This window comes from Natator depressus, chromosome 6 (assembly GCF_965152275.1).
Source record: "Natator depressus isolate rNatDep1 chromosome 6, rNatDep2.hap1, whole genome shotgun sequence".
Lineage (NCBI taxonomy): Eukaryota > Metazoa > Chordata > Testudines > Cheloniidae > Natator > Natator depressus.
Window position 1 is genome coordinate 98,964,797 of NC_134239.1, and position 13,244 is coordinate 98,978,040.

Here is a 13,244-nt window from a genome sequence, read left to right on the forward strand (position 1 = left end):
AACCCCCCCCGGCTCGTTGTCTCCTAACCACCTCCCCCATGACCCCATCCCCTATCCAACCCCCCACCCCGCTCTCTGCCCCCTGACTGCCCTGAACCCTATCCACCCTCCTGCCTGCCAACAGGCCCCCCAGGATTCCCATGACTATCCAAACCCCCCCATTCCCCCTTGACCGCCCCCCCCAGAACCTCTGCCCCATCCAACCGCCCCCCCTCCTTGTCCCCTGATTGCCCCCAAGGACCCCACCCCATTACCCTACTCCCCTACCCCGGGACCCCACCCCGCTCCCCACCCCCTTACCATGCCGCTCAGAGTGGCAGGAGTTCACAGCCGAATGGCCCGGCCAGAGCCAGCCACGCCACCCAGAGTGCTGGCGGTGCATTGCGCTGAGGCTGCAGGAGAGGAAGAACAGTGGGGGAGGGGCCGGAGGGGCTCAGGGGCCAGGCAGGACAGTCCTGTGGGCCGGATGTGGCCCATGGGCTGTACTTTGCCCACCTCTGCAATAGGTGATGTTATGGAAAAGTGGATTGCAATAGACTGCAATGTATTGTCCAAGACCACAAGATTCTAAGGTCTGATGGATCTTTCACTAGATAATCATCAATAGAGGGATGATTCCTGCTGGGGGTTTCCCGTGGCTCTTCCCTTGTTTCTTAGTTCCTCTTATTCTCAAGAAGATCTCTGCACAACATGTGTCTATGGCAACTTGTGCTCGGGAGAGATGTTCTTGAGAATAAGAAGAACTAAGAAACAACCTATGAAAAATAGGGGACCCCAATATTTATGGGGTGTGGAAGTACAGATAAGGAAAAGTGTGATGAAATGTCATGCATATGACAAAGGTATTAGGTGTGGTCAGAATTACAATATAAAAAGAAATTCCCTGGTTGGGTAAAAGTGGGAAGACCCAAAGGAAGAGCCCTTGTAAATGTGGGATTGCCCCTTCAGAATTATCCCAGTCCAAGGCCAGGACAGACAGATTGTGTCCTGGGCCAGTGATGACATAAAACATCATGACTCTAAAATCTAGTACACAAACTTGTCTTTGTGATGTGCAAACACCACCTTTTCTCCATGGATAGGAGTTTGTTTTCCATATTTTACTTATTCATAAATAAGGCCCTACCAAATTCACAGCCATGAAAAAACAGGTCATGGACCATGACATCTGTGTACTTTTACACTATACTATACAGATTTCACAGGGGAGACCAGAGTTTCTCAAACTGGGGGTCTCAACCCAAAAGGCGGTCATTGGGAGGTTGCAAGGTTATTTGGGGGGGCATAGTATTGCCACCCTTACTTCTGTGTGGCCTTCAGAGCTGGGTGGCCAGAAAGTGGCATCTGCTGGCCAGGCACCCAGCTCTGAAGACAGCACTTCCAACAGCAGTGCAGAAGTGTGGCAATGGATAACTAGAGAGCGGCAGCTGCTGACCAAGGGCCCAGCTCTGAAGGCACCAGCACAGAAGTAAGGGTAGGAATACCGTACCATGCCATCCTTACTTCTGTGCTGCTGCTGGCAGTAGCATGGTCTTCAGAGCTGGGCTTCTGGCCAGCAGTTGCTGCTCTCTGGCCACCCAGGTCTGAAGGCAGCGCCACTGCCAGCAGCAGTGCAAAACTAAGGATGGCAATCCCGTGATGCCCCTACAATAACCATGTGATGCCTCAATTACCCTCTTTTGGGTCAGGACCCCTACAATTACAACACCGTGAAATTTCAGATTTAAATATCTGAAATCATTAAATTTATTATTTTAAAAATCCTATGACTGTGAAATTGACCAAAATGTACTGAATTTAGTAGGTCCTTACTCATAAAATATGTAAGTAATCTTGACTCTTCGTTTCCTATTTAGTATAGGAAATAGAGTCGCTGTTTTGCGCAGGCTCTCTTGTCACTATGCTGCAAGGCAGAGGTGGTTCACAGAAACCTTCGTGAAATAATCACGGAAAGTTAGTGGGGTAGAAGGAAATGTTCTCAGCCATTATCTCTTGCTCCAGAGGATGTTAAGAGAACATAAATAAACCCACTAATAAATCACTGCAAATACTTTGCTGTAAGCAAGGCGATTAAAGTATCACAGATTCCTACAAGACTATTTAAAGCAACTTAAATCTCTTGGATGTCTAGAAGTTTGGTACAGCCTCGCTGCTTGTATGGGCTTAGCCCTTGTAAAGCACTGCACAGAATTCTACAGAAAAGTGTGGCTTCCGCTCCATAGGGAATACTGATAGAAATGGGTCTTCTGAAAATGTTTTCTTTGCTGAAATAAGGTACTCATGAGGAACGGGTCACTGCTAGTATTTGTTTGCCCTAAATACTGTATTGGCTCCCATAGAGGGGTCAGCACTGCATTTCTTCCATACAGGTACTGTATCTCCAATGAGGTCAGTGAGAGTGCTATGTTTAGAAGGCCTTCAGGACAGGAGATGAATTTTGCCAGCATCACTCAGGTGTGGAGCACTTCAATCAAATGACCATCTGCCCCAAATTGAAAGGCAGGATCATTTGCAGAGGGAGGCCTGACAGATGTTGATTATTTCAACATTTGCTGATTATCTTACCACCCCTGTAGCTCTGCAACAGTCTGGCCAATCAGCAAGAGCAAGGGGGCTCTGGAACCCCTTTGCTGTCAGGACCCGTGGAGCTGCTTATGGGAGTGTATCAGGAAACCATAGGAAACGGGAAATCAGCCCCTGTGCCCTAGAAAGAGAACCCTGCAATGTTAATGTCAGAGGGAAATGTTATTTGCTCTTATTGGGAGATACTGTAAAAGAGAGATTCTCTCTTCTCCCAGAGGATCCCAAAGCACTTTACAAACTATATACATACACCACCACTGAAGTGCAGCCAGCTGGTGGGTGGCAAGGCCCATGAGGTTTGGGACTACAGTGCAATGCTTTTGGAACTCTGATTTGGTGAGGCAGCAAGGCAGAACGATGGGGATGGGTGCAGGAGAAGCTATGGGAGCCAGGTGACTGAGGGACCCTGAGGAAAGTTTTGCTAGCCACCATGTGCTTAGCAGCTGCCCTTGGTAGCCCAGGGCAGGAGCTGTGGCTAGGTACAGCAGAGGAGCAGTATGCCGGCAGGATGCAGCTGGGATAGGAAGCTTTGTGGGCAGTGGGGAGGAACTGCAGAGCTAATTGAGGGGAGACACTTCCAATAGAAGCAAAGGGAGGTGGGAGCAGCTGTTTGCTGAGCGGTTCCCAAAATGGCCCATGGAAACTAGATGACAACTCACCAAATATTAGGGCCTGGTAAGTGGATCAAGGCCACATGCCACTATAGTGGAGGGGAGAAGGAAGGAGAGAAATTTTTGCCAAGGACATGCACCCCTCCCCATAAACTATACAGTGACAGGGAGCCTGTGAATCATGCAGCCATTTTTAAGGTTCCAACAATCCTCATTGTCTTCCACCAGCAGCAGAGCAATGACCCTGAAGCAAAATAACTTGATAAGCATGCTGGAGCATTCGCTCTGCACAGATTATAGAGAAAACTGCCATCGCTTGCAACACCAAGACACTTTCTGCAATGCCCTAGATTTTCCTTGGCACAGCCCAATCACGTGCTGAAGAGACTTGACCTCATTTAACCTAGAGAGATCTAACAAGAATACAGCTGAAACTGCTATAGCTTCAGCCCATCAGGAGGGGTAACAGATGTCATAGGCCACAACTCTGGCTTAGTGGGTAGGGAAGCTTTAAGGTGATATAAAAAGAAAAGAAGAGGGCTTTTGCCCTTTTTTGTTTCTTTATGATATATAAAGAAAACAGAATGTGTTGGGAAGGATAGTTTTTTCCTGGTTGTTACTTTAAAATATCAGGAATACCAAGTTTGTTTCCCTGATGGGAAGTTTCTCAGACCTTAATTTAAGGGGAGGAGGTTGGACATTTAACAATGAGATTTTTTTTCCTTTCAACTGTTAACAAAAAAGCAACAACAACAAAAAAAAAATGTTAAACCAGTCTGAGTATAGATCTCTTCCCCTCTCAGCTGCTCAACTTTCATTTTCTTAGTATTGGGGAGGTCAAAAATCACAGTAGCTCTCCAGTCATACAGAGTCTTTTCCAGGTCAAGCATGGTAGACAAAACCTGAATTTCTAATGTATAAATGAAGAAAAAATCTGGGGAGAAAAGATTTCAGTCCTTTTTCGTAAGTCATAAAGAACCCAAAATGAGCATAAAGCCTTTTCCAGGTCATCTTAAATGCTCCCATCAAAACGCTTCCAGCTTGTGCTCGAAATAGAATCCTAAGAACAAGTTCTTTAATCCAGACTTTTCCAACCTTTCAGCTATAATTCTTATCAGATTGTGTTATACATAAACACCAAAAACCTGAAGACATACCCTGTGGCTAAAAAACCTCACACTGCCTTCTAACGTGATCAGGATCAATCAGATATAAACATAACGGTGCAATAATTTTTAGCGTGGGGGGAAGAATGAACAAAATAGACTTTTCTAAATAAAAAGAATAAATCCTTCAATTGCAGAATCCATCTGAAGTCAATTTTTATATACTGGGAAATTTAGGAGATGACAAATTAAGATGAGATATGGTAGAGTTCTATAAATAGCTAATGATATGACAAAGATCAGCCATGCACTCTTATTTACTCTCTCTCTCCTAATATTAGAGCAATGGGACATCGTGTTAAATTGAAACTGATTAAATATACTTTTTAAAAACAATGCATTAACTTGCAGAATTCATTGCCACAAGGTGTCATTTTGACCAAGAGGTAAATAGGTTTCACAGGAAGGATTGGACATCTGTATTCTTAATGAAAACATCCACAGCTATATGAAGCACTGAATTTTCAAAGTACTCAGAACCCAGTTGTTCCCATTGTTACCCTTATGGCCCACTTTTCAAATGGGGTCATGACTCAATGTGCCAGCTCTTTTGAATATCCGGTCCATAAGGAGTGGAAGTTACATGCATTAACTTATCTTTACCCTCCTTCTAGAGCCTCTAGTTGCATTATGAAGTTGAATGTTTATGTTGCTTTTCAACATAAAATAGGATGTGGCCAAGAAAGCTACATGCAATGAAAGTTTACCTGCACCTGAGAGTGCAACCAAAACCCTGGGTCTGACCATCCTCAAATCTTGGAAAAGTTATCTCTGAATGCAGACTGAGCCAAGACCTGGGTCTCAAGACCCATGAATTTTTTAACCAGGTCTGAACTTGAGTTGGGCAAATTATTAATATTATTGATCACTTTGTAACTTCTAATGCACGTTAACTAATTTATTTCACATAGTTTAGTATGTATTTTAAAAATATTCCATGTGAAACTGACCAAACTCCAGATAGGCAAGCACAGAGCCTGGTTTTGTGCAACTCTTCTGCATATGATTTTTGGGCGTTCAGCATTTAGATTCTGTGGAGACTGACTCTTTAGCTACCTAGCTAGAATTCTGTGTGAGAAATTTCACCCTGCTAGATTTGTCCACTACATTTCTCCTCCAGCTGGTCAATACCAGGGTCTATTTTACAGATCCAGCTTCCATTTTGTTTGAAACTGTCTGCACTGCTATACTGGTCTGGAGGAGCATCTCATGGTCAGCTCAAGGCCATTTGAAATGGACCCATGCTGATAAATACTAAACAATTGCTAAACAATAGCATCATAGCTACACCCTCGAAGAAAGTGAGCTTCAAGATAACTCTGCAATCTACAAAACTAAAGAAGGCCTGTACAATCTTGAATTAAGGCACATGCTCAACATCTCACAGAACTGGACAACTCCCACCGACTTCAACAGAAGCGGTGGGCATTCAGCACCAACAACAATCAGGCTAGAAAAGAGTGGCATGGAATTCTGACACAGAAAATATAGCTGCATTAACTTATTATTTATGAAAACAGTCTCTTTCCCTCCCAAAAAGTCTTCTTAATCCCATACTCTCCTTATGCATTCAAGCTATAATAACCACCTGCTACTCCATCTTTGTTTTTAATTGTAGTGCTCTGTACTGTACCAGCTTGTGTCCTTAGACTCTAAGCCCAGACTCTCAGCCTGTTGGAGCACAGCCCTTGTTATTTGTTCGGCACAGCTCTCCTGCTATTAGTGGCTTTTACATTTACTGTGCTCTGTAAATAGTTTGTTTTTAATAAGTAACATTCTGGGGGTGAAGTGTATGAAGACATCATAAGATCAATCCAATACAGCTAGGAAATGCCAAATAGCCAAGTCTGATAGCAAAGTTTACCTGGATAGTGTAGGGAGCTCCAGATCATTTTATTTTTTTAACTCTGAACTTTCAAGAAGTATTTCAACTGAGGTGTCAGTTGTTCTGAAGAACTCAGCTGAGTCCCATCTGGCTTGAGCTATGAGACAGTCTGATAGTCTCAGCTGCTTTGAGCTGTGAGCAGAGTCACAGCTGGTTTGAACTTCAGAGCTCAGACACACCAGACCATGTGCTATGATGGATGCCAACATGCCTTAAGTGCAGTTGCAAAACATGAGGTAAGGCGGAGTGTCTGAATAAAAGAAGTACTCCCAGAAGTGACAATACCTATCATAACATGAGGCCTGGAATATCTCTTGAAAATTCAAGAAGGTTTTCCATATACTGAACACAATATTTTGCTAGTTCAATAGACTCCTTCCAAACATCTACTATTTTAAATTAGTGTTTGTGAAGTACAATGAAGATATAAATGACTGCTTCCTACCTGAATCAAGAATTACTAAGTTGGGCATCATTAATGATTATTGCTCATTATATGAAATTAAAAATAAATGTTAATTCTAATTAAAATAATGTTAGTGGTATAATTGTTGTTGCTTTAAGCATGCTGTTCTGTTTGTTTGGAAGAATTAATTCCTGTTTACTTAAATATCAAACAGCTTGCTGAGCTCAAAGAAACAAGATTCTTCCTTTGATTCGACTCCAGGGATTTTTCTTTACAATTGTTCAGATAGATCTCTCATAGAATTGTGACAGTTGGGGGCATCAGTCTACGTAAATTTATTAATTCCAATTTGATTTTATGAACTCTCTGTATGATGAGATCCTTAATTATGTCTTTCACGGCATGCTGTCCTGTTAGGTTGCATCATCCCTCTTGTAGGATGAGGGGCTGGAACCTAGGTGTCTGTCACTGAATGGGAGTATGGAGTGTTGTAGCCATATTGGTCCCAGGATATGAGAGACACAATGTGGTAACATCTTTTATTGGACCATCTTCTGTTGGTGAGAGAAACAAGCTTTTGAGCTTACACAGAACTCTTCTTCAGGGAGAGCCATTAAGGACCATCAGCAAATGAAAAACTTTGCCTTAACAGGCCAATGGAGACTATCAGCCTGTCACAGGGTCCACTCACTGCTAGGGGAGCCACCTCCTGGCTGCTCTGGGGATTAGCAGTTTACAGGTCTGAGGCCACAGTCTGCTGCTCACTGCATGCCCAGCTGTCACTCTCTCTGTGACTCCTGGTTCCCCTTCTTTGTGACTTGGTTCTCCAGCCAAGTCAGTATATGTGTTTCCCCCTTCCAGGGTATCAAAGTCTCTTCTTATGAATGGACTGAGGTAGTCGTCCCATTCACTTTCCAGGTGGCTAGTAGAAGAACCCAGGCCTACCCTCTACTTCAGGTTCCAGCTCAGGGACTCTTTAGTCAGGAGCCAAGGTCTGTTGCTTCCTGAACCTTACTGCCTTTCCCTGAGCATCTTCCATACCTCTTGGATCTCCCCACTTCTCTGGGTTTGCCAGCCTCACAGCTCCCTCCTCCACAAGCACCAGCTTCTTCCTTACCCCAGGGGTGGTTAACCCTTGCTCCACCCCAGACCACCCCAAGCCTCCACCCTCCCCCTGCCTCTTCCCACCCAGCTCCACCTCCTTCCCAGAGCACACCCCATCCCCACTTCTCTCCCTCCCTTCCAGCACCTCCTACATGACATGGAACAGCTGATTGTGGCAGGTGGGAAGGAGGGGGGAGAAGTTGATCAGTGGAACCACCAGCAGGCAGGAGAGATGGCTGCCAGTAGGTGCTAAGCACGCAGTGGTTTTTTTCCATGGGTGCTCCAGCCCTGGATCACCTATGGAGTCAGTACCTATGCCCTCCTCCCAGGGAGTAACTGTAGGCTACTTACCTTTATAGCCCCCAAACACACCTCCCTTCTCCCATTGAGTGATTGCAGTCTACTTCCCTGCAGCCCCTTTCCATTGCCAGCTTCCTGCCTTTATAAACCCAGCCCAGCTCCTCCCACTGCTGGACTTCATCAGCAAATTAGGCCTTAGCACTTCCTGGGTTTCCTGCAGGTGTGACCTATAGGCCTAATTGGCCTAATTTACCCCTTCAGGCCTTGTGTGGGGTGAACACCCCACCACACAGCCAAAGCCTATTGACATTTAAGTACTCTAATCCACTGTAAGGAACACAGAGGGTTGGTGGCAGCAGCCTACAGGATTTGAAAGTGGAAAGACAGGAAGAGACAAGGTGTTAGAAACTGCTGTTAAAAGGAGACTCTCTCTGGCAAGCAGAGCCCATAACCAGATAAGAAGGCTGGGGAGGTGGTGCACAAGGATCATGGACTCCCTGAAGGACACTGAGGCCTTATCTACCCTACAAAGTTAGGTTGACCTAAATCCACTTGTTTCAAAATAGTTTTGCAAGTGTCCACACCTAAATTTGTCTCCCAAAGATGTAAGCACCCCATTTCATCCACACAATAACACCACCTCCCCGAATGATGCAGAATCTCAGTTGACCTACTTTCATCAAAGTAGTACATGTGCAGATGCTGTACCGCATATGGCGACCTTAACAGTCCTCCAGCAGCTATCCCACAATGCTCCTATCCTCATGACAGTGGTTGCTCCAATCACAGTTTTGAACTCCACTGCCCGGAGTGTCATAGACACTGGAAACCTGCCCCCCTAAAACTCCCAGTGTGTTTTTGAAATGCCTTTTTCTGATTGCCCACCTTTGAAGCATCCAACCATGGTGGCTCTGCACATACACACAGAGCTACTAGAAGCATTCCTTTCTGGAGCACGAAAGAAGTAATAGATCTCCCTGGCCTGTGGGGAGAAAAGGCTGTGCAAGCCCAGAGGGCCAGCTGAAGAAATATAGACATCTACATCCAGATTGTGCAAGGGATACTGAAACTGGGGCACAACAGGGATGAGCAGCATTCATGCATGAAAGCAAAGAAACTTCACCAGGCGTATAAGAAGGCAGGCTTACTGATCATCCAACCTAAAGATTCCATAAGTAATTAGGTAACATGAAAATGTCAAAAACGGAACACACAGTGAAATTAATGGTGGGAAAGTAATTTTCCCTTCATAAATTAATGTCTTTGTCTCACACCCTCCCCCAATAAAAATACTGAGGATTTTGGAAGTGAACTTGGGGACTGAAGACCCCTAGCATCCCAGCAGTTATAGAGGAGAGAGAGAAACAGAGGCCAGCTCTTTACCTTACACCAAGTGTGGTGGAATAATAATATATCTATTCTTTCTGTGTTCTATATACTGCTGTATTAATATTTGATTGATAATCTTTGATGAAATAATTCTGAGCCTGCTATTTGACAATCTTGAATCATTATTAAATCCAGACATGAAACATATGTATGGGTCACCCTCTTGCAGTGCTGCTAAGATGTTTTTAACTTGTGCATTTGCACTTTGTTTCCTGTTTATTTGTATATAATAAAGTTCTATTTTTTTAAACTTAGAGTACATTTATTAGTTTACACCAAGCATAAATGTCATATTACAAAACTGATAGCGGCAGTCAATAACCCATCCAGAATCAAGCTTTATATACATGATGACAGACTAGCTTACAAAAGCATCACACAACACTACAAGGGCTGTTAAAAAGTTAAACTGTTAAAAAGTTCTTTTAAGGCCTCCCTCTGCTGTATATCTCCACAGTTGTCTCTTCTATTAGCCCTTGTGTCTGGCTATTCAAATTCAGCAGACAGATAGTCCACCTTGCTGCTCCATCCTGCCAGTAGCGTTTCCCCCTTCGCCTCACAGATATTATATAGTACACAATACGCAGCTATAATGAGATCCAATCTAGTCATTAAATATTGCCAGCAAGCTTTTAATCTACCAAAAGCACATTCAACAGTCATCCTGCACCTACTCAGCTGATAGCTGAATCTTTCCTCAGTGCTGTCGAGGTGGCCACGGTACAGTTTAATGAGCCAGTGGAGCAAGGGGTAGGCTGGGTCCACCAGAATCACTATTGGCATTTCAACATCACCAATAGGAATGTGTTGGTCAAGCAAGAATGTCCCCGCTTGCAGCTTTTGGAAAAGTCCTGTGTTCTTCAAGACAGAAGTGTTATGATACACTGTAGCTTCTGAGTTAACTAGGGTGCAAAAATGCCCTGGTTCAATATCTTAGGTGACTACTTAAAGGATTGTTTCAGAGGTTTGAGATTGGTGAGACACACGTAGTGATAAAAATACTTTTATTAAATCCCAGATTAGTACAAGTATAATCATGACACTGCTAAGGTATGAAAAAATTCCAGAATAATGTTCCACAGTATGGATATTCACAAACTTTACAGGGAACACCTGCGGTAAGGAGCCCCTCTTCCCTGAGTTGGTTTCCACCACCTAACCATCCTGATTTCCCAACTAAAGGCTGGGCTACACCTCTTAAATACACCTTTCCCTTTTGCTCACACATGTCCAGGACCAAATCTGGTTAAGTTTCAGCCCCCTGCCCAAGTTTCATATTCCAGGAGACCAATTTGAGGGTTCTGGCAGCTTGCATGCCCAATTTGTGTTAATGCATTTCACAATGGGTTTGACATGTCAGTGTGGTTTCAGAATACCAAAAGAGTACGTTAAATATACTATTTTAAGCCCAAACTGTTATTATTGTGGTTTGTGTGTTTATCACAAGATACATATTGCTAAGTCTAATGATCCTTGTGTCATTCACTCATGCCAATTATTCAGGCCTTGTGCTAACTGCTAGACCTCAAACTTAAGTCTGTTTTAAGACAACCCTTCACTTTGTGTAAGGTAAGAGGGCAGCTGGCCACCTACAACCAGTTCTGTGGGTTGTACCTTTCTACCTGGCCCCACACAGGTTGATTACCTTATACTGACACACATAGAGATAGCCCTTTGCAGAAGAACAGGTGGTGTGCAGAGCTTTCCACGTTTCGGTGTATACCACCACAGTAGGCAAGTTTAATTGTTCCTTGAAGACATCTTCTTCAGGTTGACCGACTGAATGGACAGCAGCCAATTTGTTAAAAACGTGTCCATCTGGGTTAAACCCTGGCGAAGATGCCATGAATAACATATATAAAGAATTGAACCCAAGTCAAGTTTGTCTTACATAACAGGAATTATGGGATGTTGTGTTACCTACCCCAAATTTCTAATTGCACTAAGTGGTTGTTGTTTTTTAAACGCATGTCCAAACATCCAGCTTCTTCCTTTTCCAACTTTAGATAACATTTTGGGAAATACCAATTTAAAAACTGCTTGTCTTTAATTAAATCTGGATTTTTTTCTAATTCTTAATTCTTTAGGGTTGGGGTGATGGTCTTTAAAACATATTTACCATAGGTTGAGCAGATAATTTTCTGGCCCATGTGTTTATGCTCTGCCTGTTTATTATAGTCCTTGATTAACTTATTTATTTTTATTTGGGTTTCATTGAATAATTTGGCTATATTATGCATGTCAAGACAGTATTTTTTTCTGCTAACCTTTTTACTTCTGAAATTAAAGGGGTTACCCTTCTCTGACCACTCCACAGTGATATTAGTGAAGCATCTCTGATGATCCACCAATACTTGCATAACCATGGAAAAGTGCTCCTTTCTGTTTATGTGTTCACTGGCATGGTGGGGTGATTCCAGCATAGGGTTATGCATCCTATCACCCCACTACAATTCAGAAACCCCATTGTTTCAAATCCATTCACTATTTCCTGCACATTGCCAAGAGTCACACTTCTATGCTGCAGGATATGTTTAATAACCATACACATTTGGATGATAACAGCCCTCGCTGTGGATTTTCCAACCCCAAACTGATTGCACTCTGACCGGTAGCAATCTGGTGTTGCAAACTTCTACTAGAGCACGATTGCTACTTGTCTCCAAGTAAAAGGTTTGAATACACAGCGTGAAAGCCTGGCCTCATTGAAGTCAATGGCAAAACTTCAATTTGCACCCCAAGGCCATACTTGAAAGGCCACATGGAGTCTGAATGGATGTAATTAACAACACAATAAGATACATGGGTGAAATTGCTGATCATCCCATGTTGGGGTTGAAAAGAGGAATCTTGCAAAGTGTAACAGGTTGAAATGATTCCATCTTTGTTAGCAAGGCAACCCTGTGCACAGCATCAGCTATTGTTTGGGGTTAGGCGGAGCGAGAGGGGAAGTACAGAGTCGGGACTAGCGATCAAGCCAGTTAGTAACACCAAGGTGAGCTCTGGTCAAAATTATGCTAACCAGAGGGAAACAGAAGGCCAGTCTCGCTCTGTTGCCATAGTGCCTACCAATGAAAAACTGAATTAACTTTTTCCACACACTTTTGGAGAGGAGGGACTTACGTTCTAGTTTTTACAGCCTCATTTGTATGTGATCATGGCATTTTGCCAATAATTTTAGCGCAAGTTACACTAGAATTAGAGTATATAGGTTTGCTATTTGCGTTAGTACTTTAACAACAACAATAGGGCAATATTTTGAATAGCTCTATTGAACTAATTGGTTGGGTGACTTATGCTAAAGAGTTAATGTTAATGACAAAGCCAATAATTCTGCATGCAACTAACAATTTGGTTTAATTATATCCTTCTCTAATTCTTCAGTAGTCAAGTGTTACCAAGATTATAGCCCTGAACACCCTTAGTATCAGCTTGCATGTCTTACTGTTGTAGTGCCTGTGAAATCTCAGAAGATTTTCAAAGCCAGCTTTGGAGGAACATGCCCTACAACCTATAAGGTTAAAAATATTAAGAAGTTCTCCCTTTCCTATTTCTTTGCCTTCACTTTCAGTTGCAACAACATTCTTTGGTGCAAACCCAATGCACACCAAAATACTTCAGTGCTAGTTCCAGTCAGAGACTGAACATTTTTCTTATGTTGACAAACCTGAGAAGTAAGCCTGCCAGGCCATGAAAAATATAGGCTCTGTCATGTCCCCAGAATGCAACAGCCCTCCGCAATTTAAAGGAATGCAACATGTGACCCAGTGTGTCTAGGGCAGCCCTCGCTGGAAATGCCA